This window comes from Solanum dulcamara, chromosome 3 (assembly GCF_947179165.1).
Source record: "Solanum dulcamara chromosome 3, daSolDulc1.2, whole genome shotgun sequence".
Lineage (NCBI taxonomy): Eukaryota > Viridiplantae > Streptophyta > Magnoliopsida > Solanales > Solanaceae > Solanum > Solanum dulcamara.
In genome coordinates, this window is record NC_077239.1 from 11,011,533 (window position 1) to 11,033,599 (window position 22,067).

Below are 22,067 nucleotides of genomic sequence, written 5' to 3' on the forward strand. Positions count from 1 at the left end.
TTTCTAATCCAATCCAATCACATATCGTCTAATCCAATCCAATCACATATCGTCTAATCCAATCCAATCAAATCATGTACAATCCAATCACATATCATCTAATCTAATCCAATCATATACAATTAACTCAACAATCAAGTCAAAGGACAACTCAATAAATATGCAAATTAGAACTTAGTAATGTTATACAATCCAACTCAATCATCAAACAATCTCAATCAAATCAATCATATCATGCATAATTCACTCAATTTAGGAGTTTCTCTAACCAACAATCATCACCATATAAGCAAGTGATGGTACAATAAGCCAATATTATTGCCACGTCTGTTCATACTTTGCCAAGGTATGAACGAATCAACCAATCATGGATCCATCAATCAAAAAAGTCCTATCATTTTGTGACAATGAAATAGGGAAACATCCAACACGGTACAATCCCTTCCTACGTTGGCTACGTAGTTCATGGAATTCGAGTATGGACTATAATACTCCTACCAAGACTCAATATGCTCATATCTATCAAGTGAGTAAAATACTCAAAATACTCATTTAGTCTCATTGGACTCTTTCAAATCAACTCATTTAGTCTCATTGGACTCTTTTCAAAACTCAAATCAAATCTGGCCTCATTGGACCTTTTTTAAAATTGACTCATCTAAATCATCAAACTCTTCTCTTTAAATTTGATACCATCTCAACTCAGTGGATGTAGAAAATATTATATGCATTTAAAATATAATTCCAACTTTTCAACTCTACCTCAAAATAGACATTTCTGTGTAAAAATGTTCAACACATTTATACTCAAAATACTCATGTTCAAAGTGATAATTAAGAGACTTTTCAAACTCAAATCGTGCTTAAACTGTTTTTAAATCAAAGATAAAAATAATCATTCTTTAAAACTCAAAATAGTGTATAAATAGTTTATGCAAAAATGCTCACAATCATTTATTTAAACTCCTTCTCAAAAGATCATTTATTTTCAAAATGCTCATAAGACTCCAATAAAATCAAATTATGCAAATCACATATCACATTAGACTCACATCCACTTCATCACAAAACATCCTTATCAACATAGCCTATTCATCAATCATTTTACCTTTGTTAAAGATAAACGCCATTCACATCATCATCAAATATCTTGATCTAAAATCCTCATTTTTACTCAATATTCAATTTCATCAAATTCATATAAAAGAATATCTCTTTTTACTTTGAAAGCAACGTTGTTTTTATTATACATAAAAACCATCAATCTCAACCTCAAGACAAATTATGACCAAAAAGAAAATATCATCTTGGTTTCATGTGAATGAATACATGAATCCATAATCTCAACAAACTCAACTCAAGAACATTATTAATATATGGATTTATATACAAAAAAAATCAAGAAACATTCACAGAAGGTTCAAATATTTCACAACTTCCATCCATCACATCTATGGGCATATGGAAGAAGTCAATCCATATTTTAAGTTAGTCTTACATACCTGGAAATGAAGAAAATCTCACCAAAAATCAAAGACATGACTTGGAGATCTTGAATCCTTGAGCTTTTGAGAGGATTTTGTTGGAGATGATTTGGAAGAGGAGGGGATGAAGATTAGGTTTTTGGAGAGGCAAAAGACTGAAAATATCATCCCAAAACATCCTATATTAGTGTATATATATTTAGGAACCCTCAGCAGCAACCAAGCTTGTTTCTCTCTTGGCTTCAATTGTACTTGTTTCTGCTTTCTCCTTCTACTTTTTGAATATGTCACTGTGGATTGTTTGAGAACACTCATGGAATCTCAAAGAGACTTTTTTCCCTTTGTCACATTGTCGTTTCCAAAAAAATAGGACTTCTCTGTCTCTTTACTTTCACCTCATATCCTTTCTAAGTTTGGTGTATATACAACTTTTGGCTGAACCTCTATTTCAGCAGCTTCCATGACTAACAAGTTCTAGATGCTGGGCTGCAGAATCCAACTCCCAGCAATCAGTGGGAGCATTTGGTGCTTCTTTTCCAGTGAGCAAATATGAAGGGATCTGAAGAGAGAAGAGAAACATCTCTTCCCTTAGAATATGAAAATATATAGGGTCTAAATGCTGACTGAATACCGATGTGAAGCCAACTGTTTTGACTAATGGATCAACTGTGACACCTTCTTTGTAAGTGTAGTCGCCAAGAACTTCCACCATATCAAAGTTGTGTATGATATTATTCGGATTTAGCACATTCTATTTAGGAGACCAATGCCTGTATAGAGCCCAAACATACCTCTTTCTAGGGAATATTTGGATAACACCGCCAGCCCCTTTCTCTCAGTTGACCTTGTGGGAAAAAGAATTGAGCATCTTATTGATTTCTTGCTTGCCTATCCTCAATCTCCACCAGTTTTGAGGATGCTAGAACCAACCCAATTAATTAGGGCCGAGTTCGGAATCGTTTTTAGAGTTCAACCAACTAAATTGTAGTTTAAATGGATTTTTAGATATCATATAGTGAATAAAAGAATAATAGCGTGGCATGCCATCATCAGCACAATAGGCAGCCAAGATTTGATTCTCATCAAAAGTGTTTTCCGTTCTATCCTCATCAAGATTATGGAAGACATGATCATGAATAATCATCGATTTACCTTCTGGTTCTAAATCAAAAGGAGCACTAAAGACAGGTCAGGTTTTCTGCTCGCGTAATATTTTGGAACCTACCACAACATTATGAGTAGTTTTATCCCATTTCTCAGATCATTTTTGATAACTTTAGGAGCAATTTTCTTCTTCTTTTCCACTTCTATTTCCTTCTTAGATGAAGTTTGAGAAGTAGCAGTTCTGCTCTATTCTTTAAGCTTCTTGGTGATCTCAATCATAGCCTTATTCTCTACAATGGTAGCACTCTCTGCAATCAATTCATTAAGCTATGCATTCCTTTTTATTAGACTATCAACTTTTGAACAGAAAGACATATATAGATATATAGAGCAAACTCTTAATCTTTGAAGGCATCTGATCAATATCAAAACATCACCTTTACTTTGGTTTGTTCTTGACTCCAACCCCTTTCTGTAACCTTATACATAGTTCTTAACATGCACTGACTCCTTTTTATGTATTTTGAAGACATAAGTTTGATATTTAATCCCATTCCTTCTCTCTCCGGATAGAAAACAAGAAAAACAAATCGACTCAAAAGAAATAGTGAACCAACAGATATCAAGTAGTCCTAGAGTATCACTCACACTTGAGATCACTTTTATGCCATGAATTGTGCGAGAAATGCGATCATTTACTGTTTTGACCGATTCCATAGAAAGCTTTGCAGTAGGCGAGCTGTTCACAAATACTTGAAACCCAATAGTCACCAACGATCCATCACTGTTAAAGCCATTATCTTTCTTCACAAAAATTCAAAGTTGTTATTAGCATCAGAAAAATCTCAAAAATAATTAGGAACTATTGGAATTCCAGATGGCAAGAGTTCCATACGAGAAGCAACCTCCCTATTTATCACCACATTCTTTTCTAGAGAATTGATTGTTGCTTACACTAAACAGATCCTATTGATCTATGAAATGTCTTGCAAGATCATCATGTATTTTCTATTAGAACTGGTGTCATGCCCCTCCAAGTCCAAACCAAAAGAAAAGCTTATTTAGAAATCAATGATTATCTAAAATAGCTAATCTATCATGTTTTTAGAAAGCACATTAGTAATCACTCACATTAGTAAAGAAAAGAGAGATACTACTGTTAAGATTTTGACCCTTGAATATATGGACCATCAGTCTTCATGAACGAACTGTTTTTCTTCTGAAAAGCCTCCTGGTTCAATGCACTCATAGCTGCTTTTACACGAGCTCTCTTCAAATATTCCCCAGCTGTAATAGCATACATACTATGTGTATCTCTCTTCTTAAAAACTTGATCCTGCTGAATGCTTGCTCTAACTATTGATCCAAAGCCAGAATAACAAGATTCTATTGAATTTGAAGATCTAGGGATCTTCACACCTGAAATAGAAGATCTATTAGAAGTAGGATCGTTTGTACCCTACTGCTACTGGCGGGAAGACCACGGAATAGATGAAGCTTGAAATTTCATGGGAACACCTACCTCCCTTGCCATAAAAGGCCAGTGACCTTTGGGGCACATAATAATTTTGATTTGGTAAAGATTTAAGTATTCATAATGTATTTGGCATTAATGCAAGACGCCCAAAATGTCTCAACTTGTGATGGCTAGGGAGCCACCGGGGTGGGCTGGAAATTAGCATTAGTTGAGTTTCTTGTATTTGCTGGGTTCATGGAGAAATTACGAAATCCGTGTTGGTTGCTTTGCATGAATTCATTCCTCTTATTGTCGTCCATCATTATTTTGGTTCTACCGACTATCATAAAACAAACTCTATGCTTCAGATATAATCCTAAATGCCTCATATGCCCTAACAAATTTGTTTTTATCAGGGTGATGAGCTAGAGCAAGCCTTGTGAAGTGTTTCTTTATTGTTTCACCATCAGCTGAGGTCTCTATAGAAAAGAAACCATAAATAACAACTTCACCATAAGTCTTCTTCTCATGAACAACATAAACAACATGTTTGCTTTTAGATAAAGTGTCAATCATTTCAGTCTCAGTTTATCAATATTATTGAGCTATTCAATTTATCAGTATTATTCAGTGTATCAGTATAATTCAATTGTGAGTAGTACTTAGCACCAAGAGGATAGATCTTGGAGTAAGCTCCTTTCCATGGGCAATCTACTCAAGAGACACAGGAATAGAGGCTCACCAGTGAGTTAGGTCAAGACCATTAGTAGCAATCCATGTTGTTTATGCTACTCATGAGAAGAAGACTTATGGTGAAATGGATAATTACGGTATCCTTTCTGTAGAGCCCTTAGCTGATGATAAAACAATAAAGAAACACCATAGAAGGCTTGCTCTAACTCATTACCCTGAAAAGAACAAATCTGTTGGGGCAGATGAGGTGTTTAAGATTATATCTGAAGCGTGGAGTTTGTTATATGATGATCTTTAAAACCAAAAGAATGATGCATAAAAACTGGAATGCATCCCTTCAAGGAAACCAACACAGATTTCATAATTTCTCCATGAACCCAGCTATTGCAAAAAAGTCAACTAATGCTAATTACCAGTTCTCCCCGGTGGCTCCCCAGCCATCAAAAGTTGATAAATTCTGGTTATCTTGAGATACATGCCAAATATGTTATTAATACTTAAACCTTCACCAAATCAAAAGTATTATGTGCCCTAAATATCACTGGCCTTTTAGGGTAAGGGAGGTAGGTGTTTCTAAGAAAATTCAAGTTTCATCTTTTCCGCAGTCTTCCCGCCAGCAGCAGCAAGGTACAAACTATCCTGCTGCTAATAGATCTTATGCTTCAGGTGTGAAGATCTCTACGACTTCAAATTCAGTACAATCTAGTTATTTTTGCTTTGGCTCAACAGTTAGATAAAATATTCAGCAGGATCAAGTCTTTAAGAAGAGAGATACAAATAGTGTGTAAGCTATTATAACTGGGGGAAATTTGAAGAGATCTCATGCAGAAGCAGCTATGAGTGCATTGAACTAGGGGGCTTTTCAGAAGAAAAGCAATTCGTTCATGAATACTGATGGTCCACATTTTCAAGGGTCAAAATCTTGACAGTAGTATCTCTCCTTTCTTTGCTAATGTGAGTCATTAATTGTTATGCTTTTTAAAAACATGACAACATTAGCTGTTGTAGCTAATCATTGATTTCTAAATAAGATATTTCGTTTGGTTTAAACTTGTAGGGGGATGACACCAGTTCTAATAGAAGATACATGATGATATTCCAAGATATTTTCATGGATTCAACATGATTTATTTTAGTATATGCAACAATCGAGTCTCTAGCAAAGAATGTGGTGATGAATTGGGAGGTCTCTGCTAGTGTGGCACTCTTGCCATATGAAATTGCAATAGTACCTGATTGTTTTTGAGCTTTTTCTGATGCTAATAACTACATTTATTTTTTAGGAAGAAATATAATGGCTTTAACTGTAGTGGATCGTTGTTGACTATCGGGTTTTAAGTATTTGTGAACAGATTGCCTACTGCTAAGCTTTCTATGGAATTAGTCAAAATAGTAAATGAACGCATTCGTCGTACAATTCATTGTATAAAAAGTGCTCTCAAGTGTAAGGGATACTCTACTACTAATTGATATGTGTTGGTTCTCTACTTCTTTTGAGACCACTTTTTTTCTCTAGTTTTGGGTCGTGAAAGAGGAGGAAGGGGATTAAATATCAAACTTATGTCCTCAAAACACATAGAAAAATCAATATATGTTAAGAACTATGTATAAGGTTATAGAAAGGGGTTAGAGTCATGAACAAACCAACGTGAAGATGATGGTTTGATATTGATCAGACGCCTCTAAAATTTAAGAGTTAGCTCTCTATCTCTATAATATCTTTCTCTTCAAAAACTGATAGGCTAATAAAGAGGAGCACATAGCTTAGTGAATTGGCTGCAGAAAGGGCAACCATTGTGGCGAATAAGGCAAGGATTCAGATCACCAAGAAGCTTAAAGAATGGAGCACAACTGCTACTTCTCAAAGTTCATCTTTGAAGGAAAATAATTGGAAAAGAAGAAGCAAATTGCTCCTAAAGTTATCAAAAATGATTTGAGAAGTGATAAAACTGCTCTTGATGTTGTGGTGGGTTCCAAAATATTACGCAAGCAGAAAACATGGCCTGTCTTTAGCTCTTCTTTTGATTTTGAACCAGAAGCTAAGTCGATGACTATTCTTGATCCCGACTTCCATAATTTTGACAAGGATAGAACAGAAAAATCTTTTGATGAGAATCAAGTCTGGGCTTCTTATGATGCTATTGATTGCATGGCGCACTATTATGCTCTGATTCACAATATGATATCTAAAGTTCCATTTAAACTGTAATTCATATGGTTGAACTCCATAAATAACTCCGAACTTGTCCCAATTAATTGGTTTGGTTCTGGCTTCCTCAAGAACAGTGGAGATTTCAGGATAGCCATGCAAGAAATTAATAAGATAGTCAATTCTTTTTCCCCTAGGTCAAGTGGTGAAAGGGGCTGGAGGTGTTATCCAAATAGTTCCAGAAAGGGGGATGTTTGGGCTCTGTACAGACATTGGTCTCCTAAATAGAATGCGCTAACTCCGAATAATGTGATATACACCTTTGATATGGTGGAAGTGCTTGGGGACTACATTGAGAAGGAAGGTGTCATAGTGGATCCATTAGTCAAAGTAGTTGGCTTCACGTTCATATTCCGTCAGCATTTAGACCCTAGGTATTTAATATTCCAAGGGAAGAGATATTTTACTTGTCTCTTCAGATCCCTTCATATTTTCTCACTGGTCAAGAAGCACCAAATTCTCCCACTGGTTGCTGAGAGTTGGATCCTGCAGCCTTGCTTTTAGAACTTCTTAGAATCATGGCAGATGCTGAAATTGAGGCACAGGGAAAGGTTGTAGATACTTCAAACTTAAAAAGGACATGTGGTGAAAGCAAAGAGATGGAGAAGTCGTATGTTATTGGAAACAACAATGTGACAAAGGGCAAAGAGACTCATCGAGATTCCATGAATGTTGTCAAACAACCCATAGTGACATATTCAAGAAAGAAGAAGGATAAGGCAGAAGAAACTACCATTGAAGCCAAGAGAGAAACAAACTCGGTTGCTGCCAAGGGCTTCTAGACTATGATTAAGTAATTTTGGTGCCTTCAGTAGTTTCGGCTCCCCCCTAAACTTCCTTGTGTGATCGCCAATGATAGAGTAGTGTAGATGAAGAAGACACTCAATCCAGCATCAAAGTGAAATTTTGGCCATGTTTGTTTTCCCTTCTATAGACCAAGAAAGAGTTGTGCTATTAAGTAGAACTAGAATCAGCTATACCGTTAAGTAGAACTTGAATCATACTCTATATATTGAAAGTTTTCTTTCTTAATTAAGTGTTGGACGGTAAATTTAATCGACCATCTTATGTTGCTTATAATTTTATATACATGGATTTCAAATGACTTTCAACATTTAAAGCATTTATTGTTTCTCCAGTTTTTCCAAATGACTTTCACCAAATGTTTCATTTCTTTTCTCTTTCTTCCTATTTTTCAACTTTAGCTCTTACTTTTCTTATTTCTGGTTCTTATATTGCTACATTTGCATAGAGCTAGTACATAGTATAACGACCTCTATATGATTCTTTTTTTCTCTTTCCTGTAAATCCATAACTAGTGTAATTCAGTAAATTTTGTTATTTGCTAATAGTTTATGCATTTGAAGTACTTGCATATGCACATATATTTGTAGAAATAGAGCTCACTGACCATTTTTGGCTTTGTTTCTTACGTGTGAATTTTATCATGGCTTTAGGACGAATGGCGTTCAAAGTTGGGATCACTACATATCGTGGAAGAAAATCCTTGTATAAGACATTTGAATATTTAATTCCTTTATTTAAAGGCTTGAATATTAAACTAAAGTGTCACTGCAACTCCATTAATTGAAGTAATAAGTTGGGAGTTATTTGCCATCGGCTTGGTTCTTTAATCGACCCAATTATTCTCCTTTCTTGAATCCCTAGCCATGAAGTACATGTAACACAAATTGAAGGTTTTTTATAAACTTTTATCATTTTTTTCTTAATCTGCTTATAAAAGATATGTTTTGATTTTTGTTGTCCATGTTCTATTTTTTGGGTGCCACAGTAAATTATATGGTCCTATGGTTCTTTTCTTAGAAGTCGAGATTTTGAATATTCTAGTTGGTCAACTAACTAGGAAAATTCAAAGTAAAAAATGTTAGGTATTGAAACATCTTCCAAGTGGAATCTGTATAGAATAGCAGAAGAAAATTATAACATGGGGAGAACTTCTCTTAGACCAAGATTGTCAACTAAGACTAAAAGATTCAACTAAAAAAGAGATAGTTATAAAAGGGAAAGAGAATTTCTGTAGAGCACTTCGTTATGGAAGAAGAATCTTGAATTGCTTTCAATTTGAGCTGAATGAGTTTTGGGTTTACACAAATATACAAGACCGTCCCATATTTATACTTATTTCTGGATGGTCCTATAAATACTATAAGATCTATGCTATTCAATGATTTTCTACAAATATCTAATTCTCTAGAACATCTACAAGAAAATTCTTGTAACTTTATCTTCTACTCTAGAATATCTAGATACTTTTACTGGATGCTTATCTTAGATACTACACTACACTATTCTGAAATTTGACTAGACCAATCTGTGATATTCCAGAAAATCACCTTTAACCCTTTCATACTTCCCCTTAAAGTAATTTTTTGGAAACAACCCCAAGTTTACTGCGGAAGAATTCAACTGAAGCGTTGAACCATGCCTTGGTGAAATTCTCAACAGCTTTTTCTAAATCCTCTTGCTTTTTCAAATGATGAAGGTTTTCTGCCATTAATTGGGCTTGCGAAGAATCGTAAATATATTTTTGTAATGTTTTCATCTTTATAGCGAGCTGGGTTGATAATTATTCTAGGTGGCCTTTTCAAACCATGTGAATTATCTCCTTCCTGAGTTGCCAGAATCCCCTTTCTCATTGTTCTCCGACAGTTGTACCATCTGAAACTAAGTCTTTAACTTCACCTTCTTCATCAATTTGGTCTTCATCTTCTCCATTTGCTTCTAATGTTTTCTCTAAGTCAATGATTGTCCTCAATATGGTAGATGATTGACCAGAGGCCTCAACTTCTACTACATATTCCTTAATGCTATCTCCAATATGGTCACCATTGGCAATTATAGATTCAGAAACTGTTGGCTCGGGTTCTGCTTCAACATCCTTCACATCCATACTTTTATTGCTAGTTTCAAATTCTACTTCTTGATAATAACATTATTGTCTTCCTTATCCACATGATGAAATATATAGTATACTAAATCCAGGATCCAATCTCTTTCAATATTGATGGAGCCATAACATTTATTTCTTGAGTCTCAGCTACTAAGCACCTTCCCTAGACTTCTTCTTCTTCTTCAGTAGCTTTCTTAGTTTGAGCGATAGTTCTCTCCTTATCTCGACAATATCTTTTTAAATGCCCTATTTTCCCACACCGATTATAATTGAGAGTCTTAGATTTATGCGAGCTTGAACTACCTAAGGATCGAGTGTGTTGATAACTCATGTTTTTTCTTTAAAGTTCCTCTTGTAAGCTATAAGAACATTTTTCCCTTCCCTGAAAAATACACTAGTCAACTATTTGGCTAGTAACTCCTATGATTAGAACAAATTCTCAAATTCCTCCAAGAATGGTTGTTGATCCTATCATTGAATCGATGTCAGAAAAGTAATATATTCAGGCTTCATACGAATAATATTTCTTCTTATTCGTGCTTCAGAGATAGCCGCATCCGGATTCAATAAAGATATCTCAGAACATAAGTTGCTCGGCAATAGAAATATTACTTTGAATGGTGGTAGCCAATTCACTTTCCAATATCTATAGTCGCGCTTCATTCTTCTTGTTGAATATGCTGATTTACAAGTTATAATATGATCAAATAAACTAGAATATATTGACTTCTTCAGGATGAACTCCGCTTTCACATTAGTTTGCTTCCATTTCTTGTATGTTCTACTATTTTCTAGTCCGTCATTAGAAGTGCTTGTGTTACTCCCATTAACAACATTCCACAAATCCTCTCCCACAAGGTATGATTCCATGTCTTTCATACATTATAATTTGATTGGTTTAATAATTCCATCACCAGTCCATTAACACGACTGCTTAAATCTATCAAGAAAAACTAATTGAATCTACCAGTAACCCGATCTTGAAATAAAATCTAGAAGTCAATGTATGATTATGGCTATGATACCATGTTGAGAATAACAGAAGAAAAGTATAACTTGGAGAGACCTTCTGCTAGCCCAAGGTCATTAACTAAGATCGAAAGATTCAATTAAATAAGAGGAAGCTAGAAATGAGAATGACAATTTTGGTAGAAAAATCTAGATGTTCTTACAATATGCTTATCCTAGATACTGCACTAGACTATTCTAGAAACTTTACTAGAACAATCTATGATATTTAAAAAAATCAACTTTAACTTTTTCATAGAACCCCTTTCATTTCATTGTAAACTGAAAAAAGAGATGAATAGTAAAGAGAAGGGTCAAAGGAAAAGCTCGTAAATAATGTCATTTTTGAAGGCATCTTATTCCCCTATATATGAGATGCAAAATAATTTTCAGTGATTGACTTGGACCTGATTTTTTCTTGTTTTAGGACTGCATTTCTTAACTAGGTGTGGTTCGAGTTGTCACAGAATTGTCGCTTTGCAGGTTCCATCATGGATTTGGATGGCATTCTAGCTTTGCAGGTGCAATAAATAAGCATCTAGAGGATGAAGCATATAGAGTCTTTCTATAACCCTGATGGAGAGTTCAAATCATATAAAGTTAACCTAAGTTGGTTTCCCTACCTTGATCATCATTCGAGGATGAACGATCCCAAGAGGGAAATATTATAACATCTCACAAATTCTATACTAAGACCCAAACCATTCTTCATAAGCATAGAGGTATGTAATAGGTGATTCCTAATGGTGTATAGGTGTGAAGGTAAATTATTTAGTGTGGGAATAGTTTTGGAGGCGAATTATGTTCATAAAAACCCTCTAGCACAAAGTTGAGTTTAAAGCTTCCTTACCAATTGAGTTTGGATGGAATATATTACTTGAGATAACTTCAAATGAGCATATCTCTTAGAATATGAAGATTTATCTATCAAATTAAAGATCTTTGAGTCTTATTTTCCAAGGATGCCAACCTCTTGTCAATCTAAAGTCCGAGTGAAAAGTTATAATCATTTTAGTTTTGACAGACATTCTATTTTGAACAGGCGTTTTGCCGGCATTGAATTATTCAAAACATATGAAACACCATTCTAACATTGATTAGGGAAAAATTAAGAGGTATTCTATTTTTACATGCGTCTAACCTACATTGGATAATTTTGTATAGGTATTTCACCCATGGAAACACCGTTGGGCCGACGAAATCATTTAAGTTGGTTTTAATATGATTTTTCTCACTTTTGGCTATTCTTTCAAGCCCTAGAGGTGGTTTTCCCATCCTCTCATCCTCCTTCATCAAGATAAGCCTTTCTTCATGGATTTCAAGCTTTCCAAATCAAATTCCTTCATCTATTCATGAATTTTTGATAGGAATCTTAACCCTTGACCATAAGGTTTTCAAGAAATAAATCCAAGAAGTTCAAGAAGTGGCTTCTTGATAGTTCTTCATCATGTTAGGGTTCTTCCTCGAGCCCTACATATATGATTTCAATTAGCAAGATCAAAACTAGGTTTTTTACCCAAAGTTCAATGTGTTCAAAATTCTCTCTATATCCCTATTATTGATTTCTGATTTCATGTACCATTTCAAAAGCCCCAAGCCCAAATCAAATTTTGAAAAGCTCAGAAAAATTTAAGTCTGCAGAAGTTTTTGGATCTCCGAAGAACATCTACAGATCGTAGATGGAATCACGGGCCATAGATGAGGTTCTTAACCAACTTTAGAGAAAGAGATTTTAGTCTGAGTTCTGCGAGTCAAGTTTATAATTCATAAATGGGTCTTGTAGATCAAAACTTGATATCTAGTCTGAGACTTACGACTCCAATTCATGAGTCATAAACTCTTTTATGGGTCGTAGAGTGATCCATAGATAAAAGTCTTGAAACCTAAATTTTAGCCTGATTCCTATGAATCATATTTATTACTTGTAGATGAAACTATAGACCATAGATGTGTCTCTTAGATGAACTTCAAAGACAATAATTTAGCCTGAGTTCTACAAGAGGAACCCACATCTTGTAGATCAATCCACGAACCATAGATGAACCTCATATAACCTGCTGACAATATTTTTTTCAGGTTTTTTTTGATTTTTTTTCACTCTTTTAATCTCTATACTATGTCATTTTAGCCTATCTTAAGTGGGGTTAAAGGGAATTAGTTGACTAAAAATGTAACACCCCAAAAGTTTTTATTAAGCTAAGACCGAGCCATCCTTTATATGTGTATGGGGTTGTACTGAATGATTCAAAATTTTGTGCATGTGTGGAGGTTAATTCTATTCTGTGAGAGTAGATTTGGAGAGGAATTAAAATCATAAGTATCCTCCAACACAAAGTCGAGTCGAAAGCTTCCTTACCGATTGAGCTTCTGTAAAAGATTTTACTTGGGTCAAATTCAAATGATCATATCACCTCGAATGTAAAGAATTAGTTATCCCATGACCTATTAAATTAAAGTTATTTAAGTCCTTTTTCCAATGCCACCAAGTTTGCCTCATTCTGAGTTTGAACTAAAATGTTATGCCCATTTTAGAGAAGCCCTACCAAGCAGAGTGTTAGTACGAAACCCCTTTACGGGTCTTAAACACTTTCACGATCCATAGAACCTTCCATGAAGGTTTCCTACACCTTTTTTTTCTGCAACTTCCTGGACACTTTCTAAGGTCAATTTTTCCTTTCCAAAGATTTTTAACCCTATTCTAAGTCATTTTTGGGTGTTTTGGAGGAATATATCATTCCACTAATTTGTTTTCCTCTCATAATCATCAATTCAAATGATCTAGTCACAAGAAACTCTCTCAAAACTAACTAGGGTTCCTCATCTTCATCAAGAATCCTAAGGCTTTCAAGTTAAAAATTTCAAGATACAAAGAGAAACTGTTCATACAAAGTTTTCCCAAGTTCTTCCACTCTAAAAACTTCATAAAAGAGTTATTAGATGGATATGGCAACAATATCGCTTTGGTGTATCATCATTAGTTAATAAGTGATGGTTGTCGGTTAGAGAAACTCCCTAAGAGTAAGATATTATATTTTTATATACTAAATTGCATCTGTTATTGCATATCATTTAAAGCATTGTATTATTTTATTTCATGCTTTATTGAGTTGAGTAATTTAAGAGTGAGTCCCTTATATCTTTGAGTAAGTTTCCTTTTAGCTATATTATATACTCGTACATTTCATGTATAGATGTCATTTGGCCTACATCATTTTATGATGCAGACACAGGTATGAAAGATCATCAACAGGCGTACCGTTGAGGATCTACTTCTCTATTTTTGGTGAGACCTCTTTGCATTCGGAGGAGATCATTTTTTAAGTCGCGGCACCTTCTTATGAGTTAGTTAGAGGCTTCATAGACAGAGTAGAGTTAAGTAGAGGAATTCTTTCAAAGTCTATTTTAAAACCATAATTTCATTATTGAGTTTATGATGTTGAGTTACATTATACTTTGAGTATTTTTAATCTATTATTTATTTATTGATGATGATGTTTTCTAAGTGCCCACTTGAGTTAATTGTCCATTGAATTGACCTTCCATTGAGTAATTAAATGAGTGATCAGATCAAGTGGTTCGCTTGGGGGACAGAAATGGTCTTCGAGTTCCGACTACGCCTAGGGTACCCTCTTGGGGCGTGGAAAACTTCATATCAGTGCCAGGTTCAAGTGCCCTAGGGTGTTTATGAAGTTGTGTTAGTAGGATCTAGTTTATGATTATAAGGGCCCTACCTCTATAAATGAGGGACTACGGACATGTAAGAAAAGTTTTTCTTCTTTCAAATTCTAAATCATGCAATAGAGTGGTTCTCTAAGGGACTAATTATGATTTGTGTGTTGCTCAAATCTGCTCGACTACTCCATATACTCAAGGTGGTTGGAATAGTAAAGCTCAGACCCCTATTGATGAGTTTTTTTAGATAAAGTATTTAGAGGTTAAAGACAATGTAGCAAGCTTGAGAAGAGTTGATTAGTGTACATAAGTCTATTGATTTGAAAGAATGCACCCTCATTTATATGAATCGTGCATCGAGACAGAGTAAGATGTATTCTCATACTCTCTTCTTTAAAACCTTGATTCAAATGTTATCCTTGTGAGGAAAATTATGTCTCTAAATGATTAGTTTCACCATCTGATGGAATGTGATTTGAGGCATGGGAAGCTATGATTCCTAGAATGATCATAGAGCTAGAAAAATGGAGTGAGAGAAGTAAAAACCAAATAGTGAGAATGGTTGTTGATTGAGGAATATACCTAGAGTTAGGTATATATAAGGTAAGTGATGGGATTATAAGTTATGTCCCTTTTGTTTTGATCAAAGAGAGTAAGAGCTTTCATGATAGAAGGTAGATGAAGAGTTTTTAGTTAGGACGATTTAGCCATATGACTTTGACAGATGCCACTTCCTTAGTTCTTAATTTGCGAACCTAACGATCAAGAATCTGAACTAGAATCTCTTTATAACTTAAACTCTCTTTCACCCCAATGCTCTCAGTCGGGAAAATAAGTGAAGGATTTTCCAAACACTTCTTAAGCATAGATATGTGAAACACGGGATTAATAGCAGATAATTCTAGGGGAGAATCTAATTCATAGGCTATGTTACAAACCCTCCCCATAATCTATTAAGGACCAATGTAGCGGGGACTAAGATTCCCTTTCTTTCCAAATATCATCACACCCTTCATGGGTGAAACTTTCAAGTATACCCAATCATACACTTCGAACTCCAAATCTATCCATTTAATATGAGTGTAGGATTTTTGGCGACTCTGAGCAGTCCTCAACCTCTCTTGGATGGTTTTCACCTTCTCCATAGCTTGGTGAACCAAGTATGGTCTAAATAACTGAGCTTCACTGACTTCAAACCAACCAATTGGTGATCTACATCTCTTCCCATACAGAGCCTCACAAGGATCCATTTGAATACTCGAATGGAAGCTATTATTGTATGCAAACTCAATAAGAGGTAAATGATCATCCCAATTACGTTTGAAGTCAATGACACAGGCTCTTAACATATCATCCAAAGTTTGTATCATACGCTTTGCCTGGCCGTCTGTTTGCGGATAAAAAGCAGTACTAAGGTTCACTCTTAAACCCAAACCCTTCTAAAATGACTTCCAAAACTGAGTAGTGAATTGAGCTCCTCTATCTGAGATGATAGACAAAGGAACTCCATGCAGTCTAACAATCTCTCTAAGATATAGTTTGGCATAATCCTCTGCGGTGTCCGTAGTCTTAACCGCCAAGAAATAAGACAATTTGGTCATCCTATCCTAATCACCCAAATAGAGTCATATTGTTTGCGAGTTCACGATAAACTGATAATGAAGTCCATATTGATACTCTCCCACTTCCATTTTAGGATCTCTATATTTTGAGCCAATCCACAAGGCCTTGGGATCTCAACTTTAACTTGTTGGCAGTTCGGGCATTTGGACACAAACTCTGCTATATCCCTCTTCATTCCACTCCACCACAATATTTCTCTAAAGTCGTGGTACATCTTTATCAAACCTAGATGGATGGAATACCTGAAATTATAGGCTTATGCGATGATTCTCTCTCAAATGCCATCAACACTTGAAACACATAATCTCCCTTGATATCTCAACACTTCATCTCCCACTTTGGCAAAATTCATTACCTTCTGCTTGTGAACCTCGTCTTTCAGTTGAAGGAGAATGGGATCCTGATCTTGCTTTCCTTTCACCTATACAACTAAAGATGATTAATCTTCATTTCATACTATTGTACCACCCTCACTAGAGTCAATAAGTTGAAATCCCAAACGTACAAGTCTATGCACTTTCTTTGCCAACTCATTCTTTTCCTCTTCCACATTGGTCGTACTCCCCATAGATAACCTGCTAAGAGCATCGGCAACTATGTTTGCTTTACCTAGGTGGTAGAGAATGCTCATGGAATAATCCTTGAGAAACCATCTTCTCCTAGTGGCTGAATACATATTGCAAGCTCTTATGGTGTTTGAACACATCCATATGTACACCATAAAGATAGTGACGCCAAATCTTAAGAGCAAATACTCCAGCTACCAACTCATGGTCTTTAGTAAGGTAGTTCCTCTCATGAGTCTTAAGTTGTTTGGAGGCATAGGAAATGACCTTACCGTTCTGCATCAACACACATCCCAACCCAACTCTAGAAACATAACAATATATTACAAAACTATCCATTCCCTCGGATAAGTACAACACTGGAGCAGTAGTCAATCTAGCTTTCAATTCTTGAATGCTTTTTTCACATGCATTAGACCATTGAAACTTAACTTTTTTCTGAGTCAATTTATTCAATGGTAAGGATATGGATGAAAATCCCTTAATAAATCTCCTATAGTAACTAGCCAAACCTAATAAACTCCTTATGTTAATTGGAGAGGTGGGTATGGGCCAGTTCTTAACTGCCTCAATCTTTTGAGTATGAACTAGAATTCCATCACCAGATATAATATGGCCTAGGAATGCTACAAACTCAACCCAAAACTTACACTTCGAAAACTTAGCATACAAATCCCTATCCTTGAGAGTTTGAAGGACAATCCTAAGGTTGTTAGCATTCTCACTCTTACTTCTAGAGTAGACCAAAATATCATCGATGAAGACAATCACAAATGTATCTAGGTATGGCTTGAATACCCAGTTCATGATGTCCATAAAAGATGTAAGAGCATTTGTCAATCCAAAGGACATAACAAGAAACTCAAAATGACCATAGCGGGTTCAGAAAGTCATCTTTGAGATGTCACATTCTCTCACTTTCAACTAATGATAGCCTGATCTGAGGTCTATCTTAGAGAGGCATGTGGCACCCTGAAATTGGTCAAATAAATCATCTATCCTGGGGAGAAGATATTTGTTCTTTATGGTGACCTTGTTCAGTTGTTGGTAGTCAATACACATTATAAGGGACCCATCTTTCTTTTGCATGAATAGGACAGGTGCGCCACAAGGTGAGACACTTGGCCTAATAAATCCCTTATCTAGGAGGTCTTTCAGCTATTCTTTCAATTCTTTCAACTCAGCGGGATCCATCCTATAAGGAGAAATGGAGATAGGTTGTGTATAAGGAAGGATATCAATACCAAAGTCTATCAGAAGGGATTTTGGGTAGATCCTTAGGAAAGACTTCGGAAAACTCACTCACAATGGGAAATGACTCAAGAGATGGGGCCTGATCATTAATATTTTTGACTCGGACTATATAATATATGCATCTCTTAGAGATTAACTTCCTGGCCTTAAGGTAGGAAATAAATTTATCCCTAGGCACTGTAGAACTCCCCTTCCACTCTAAGATAGGCTCATTTGGAAATTGAAACTTTATTATTCGAGTCCTACAGTCAACTAAGGCATAATAAGCATAAAGTCAATCCATGCTAAGAATCATATCAAAATTAATCATGTCCAACTAAACTAAATCAGCCATGATATCCCTGTGATAGATTGACACAGTATAATCTCTATATACCCTCTCAACTAAGATAGACTCACCAAAAGGAGTAGATACGCTGAAAGGCTCAAGAAGAATCTCAAGGAGGATCTCAAATTTACTAGCCAAGTAAGGAGTCACCAAAGATAATATATCACCCGGATCAAGTAATACATACACATCAAAAGAAAGTACTAGGATCATACCAGTATTAATATCGGGTGCATTCTCTTGGTATTGGCGACTACCCATAGCATACAGACGGTTGTTCCCCCACCTACACTTGAAGCTGCACCTCTCTAATTACCTCTATTCTGCGGAGCTATAGAAGAAACCTGAGCTCTACTACTTCTATCTCCCTATCTCTTTGAAAGACACTTATTCTAGAAGTGGCATGTCTTTCCACATTCGTAGCAAGCATTGGTGCCCATACGACACTCTTCCAAATGGAGCTTCCCACATCTAGCACATGGTGACTTTTCTCTAGAACCTTGAGCCATATTTAATTGGGACTGAGAACACTAAGCTTAGAAGTTCTAGTGACTTAGCGACCTCTGATCATACCTGGTATTAGGTGTAAAACCACTTGTTGAGGAAGGTGCATAATTAGAAGATCTCTTTTAAAAGAAGGACTTGTTACTCTTCCCTTACTTCTGCTCATTCTCATGCCCAGCTGACTTAGCCTTCTTGCTTAGGTGTTCCTCTCGGTCCTTTTTCTTGTCATCCTCAACCAGTTGAGCATACACCATTAATCTAGAAAAATCTATGTCAGAAATCATTAGCATTGCCTGACATTCTTCTTTACATGTTTGCCTAGGCAGAGACAAACTTCCTCATCTTGGCCCTCATGTGAGGAATCATTTCTGGGGAATATTTGGAAAACTGAATAAACTTCAGACTATGCTCCTTCACAGTCATACTCTCCTGCTTGAGGTTCTTTAACTCCTCAACTTTCGTTTCCTGTAGCTCTTGTGGAAAGAAGTGATCAAGGAAAACTCTTTCAAAATCATCCCAAATAGTAGGCTCTGCATCCTAACCTCTACTTTCTTCCCACTGGTTATACCAGACATTTGCCAAATCCTTGAGCTGATAAGACACCAACTCAACCCCTTCGATCTCCGTAGCATGCATCGCTTTTAGTATCTTCCACATCTCATCAATGAAATTCTAGGTGTCCTCATCAACCTCAAAACCCATGAAGACCGGTTGATTCATTCTCAGAAAATCTCTAATCCTCGTGGCAGCTGATGACTCTTGATAACTAGAGCTAGGAATTGGTGAACTCTGGCTGCTATTTTAGGAAGCCACCAACTGAGTGAGCATAGCAAGAGCTCTTCATAAATCTCTCTCTGAAATAGAAGTGGTTTGAACAGTAGGTATTTGGGGTACCTCAGTAGATCTTGCAGGTTGGCCCCTAGTTCTCGATGGAGGCATCTCTGACTTTGGAACCTCAGTGCTAGCACCGTTCATCTGACTAGTTGTACGTTTAGGAGGCATGGTCTGCGACGTATAAACACACGAATTAGAAAGAAAGTTTTATAGGGTTAAACTCTATCACACGAACTCAAATTATGAAAGAAGAGAAACAATTCCTAATATCTTATAGCCTCTTGATTATAAGTGTGGTGCACGACACACCCATAAGCAAGACTCTACTAGACACCGCTTCATAAACATCCTAGGACTCTTAAACTTTGTGCTCTGATACCAAGTTTGTCACACCCCGAGAGGGTACCCTAAGCATGGCCGACACTCAAAAACCATCTCTGGCCTCCGAGAGAACCACTTGGTCTCATCACTCATTCGTTCATCAGTGGAAGACTTAAGTGAAAATAAGAATGCTTATGTGGGATCGCCTTCATCAACATCAAATGAAAGAAATAATCCTTAGCAGAAGAAGTTTCAAAGGAGAACTACTCAAATTACATCATCAAACTCCGTCTACAAAGCTTCTAGCACTATCAGATGGTGCCAATAACATGTCCATGGCTACCTCAAAAGAAACATAATACTCAATAATAATAAAAAGATAAAGAGTTCCTCCGAATAGAAGAAAGACTCACCAAATAGCTGGAAAGTAATGATCTTCAATGATGCACCTGTTAAGGATCTCTAACACCTGTATATGCATCATAAAATGATGCAGGTCGAATGATGTCAGTACGTAGACTGTACGAGTATGTAAAATGTCAAGAAAGTAAGGACAGATATCAAGAAACACCTCTTAGGAAGACTCAACTCAGAACTCAACATCATCTCAGTATTAATATATGAAATACAAATTTTTAAATAATAATAATAAACAATTCTTAGTTAGTTGGGAGTTTCTCTAACCGATAACCATCACTTATGAGTTAGTAATGATACAACGAAGCCATGTCGTTGCCACACCCATCCAATACCTTGCTAGGGTAAAGGACATCACCATCTTGGGTCCAATCATCAAAGTCCTCTTTTTAGGACTTAAGAGGTATAGCCTTCATCCTACGCTGGCTACGTATTTCTGGGGTTTAAGTCAATTAAACTCTTGTCCAAGTCAGTGCTCAATACTACTACCAAAATATGTGCTCATAGTAACAACATCATCTAGTCTTATTTGAATTTTATTCAAAACATTAAACTCATCTCATTACCTCTTCATCAATCATTACACTTCAAAATATCATTTACATCTCATCAAAACATCTTACTCAAAACATCATTTAATCAAATTCATTTAATTAAATATTTATGAATATCAAATCAATTAGGGTTCATGGGAAAGTAACCACGAACAATAATTCCAATAATATGAGAGATAATAATAATAATAATAATCTCAATGTATAATTACATCTAACTCAATAGAAGAAGAATTAATTCATTTAGAATTCAAAATTTGGGTAAAACTCAACTATAACTCAATTACGATGAATTTAGATATTGGGCGCATTGACGAACTCAATTCAATGCTACGAATAATCTTACATACCTGAAATCCAAAGCTTTACTCCGAATTGGAAAACTCTTGAACCCCTAGCCTTTTCTCCTCGCTGGAGAGTTTTGTTTACTACCTGAAGTATAAGAATCACTGAAATAATATTTCTATACTACTAAAACTAAAACTATATTTGAGAATGAGTAAAGATGTGTATAGAGAGAAGAGTTGTTTGAGAAAGCTTGATGAATAAAATAAGGAAATAAGGTGGGTATTTATAGGTGTGGAGGAGGGACCTAACAATAAATAAAAATAGTTACAAATGGAGGATTTTAATGTCATGGATGATATCAAATGGTTCTAGATCTTTCCATGGTAGGTGAGATAAACTCTCTTTTAATGGAATACCCTTTTGCGGAGCTGCGTTTGAACATGATAAATTCCTCATTAAAATTTGGTGTCTTCATAAAAATTGTAGATCTAGAAATCTAGTTTCATGTTGTTCATGAATCAATCAATTTGGAGCATCCTACCATGAGATATGAGTTTTATTTTACAAATACTCCATTTCATCACAACACCATATCTTGGAAAAATTAATTTATTGGACCCACTTATCCTTTGAATCTTGAGATATGGTCTTAATGAAAGTTGTAGGTAATATCATTGGAGTTATTCAAAAATTTTAATCACCTAATTTGGACTAATCTATGAAATGTTATGCCTAAAATACAGAAGTAGTATTATTTTCATCGAGAATTGAAATACCACATACAACATTTTAGGGGGTGTTACAGGAAGGAATACTCTCATTGAAGTCTTACATACCTTAG

The 22,067-nt window shown here is 35.6% G+C and overlaps 2 pseudogenes; one reads left to right on the forward strand and one right to left on the reverse strand.

Moving 5' to 3' along the window:
• Window positions 1-1,683: 1,683 nt before the first annotated feature.
• On the reverse strand, window positions 1,684-4,620 carry LOC129883441 (uncharacterized; annotated as a pseudogene).
• Window positions 4,621-4,746: 126 nt separating this feature from the next.
• Window positions 4,747-7,728, forward strand: LOC129883443 (uncharacterized; annotated as a pseudogene).
• The last annotated feature ends 14,339 nt before the right edge of the window (window positions 7,729-22,067 follow it).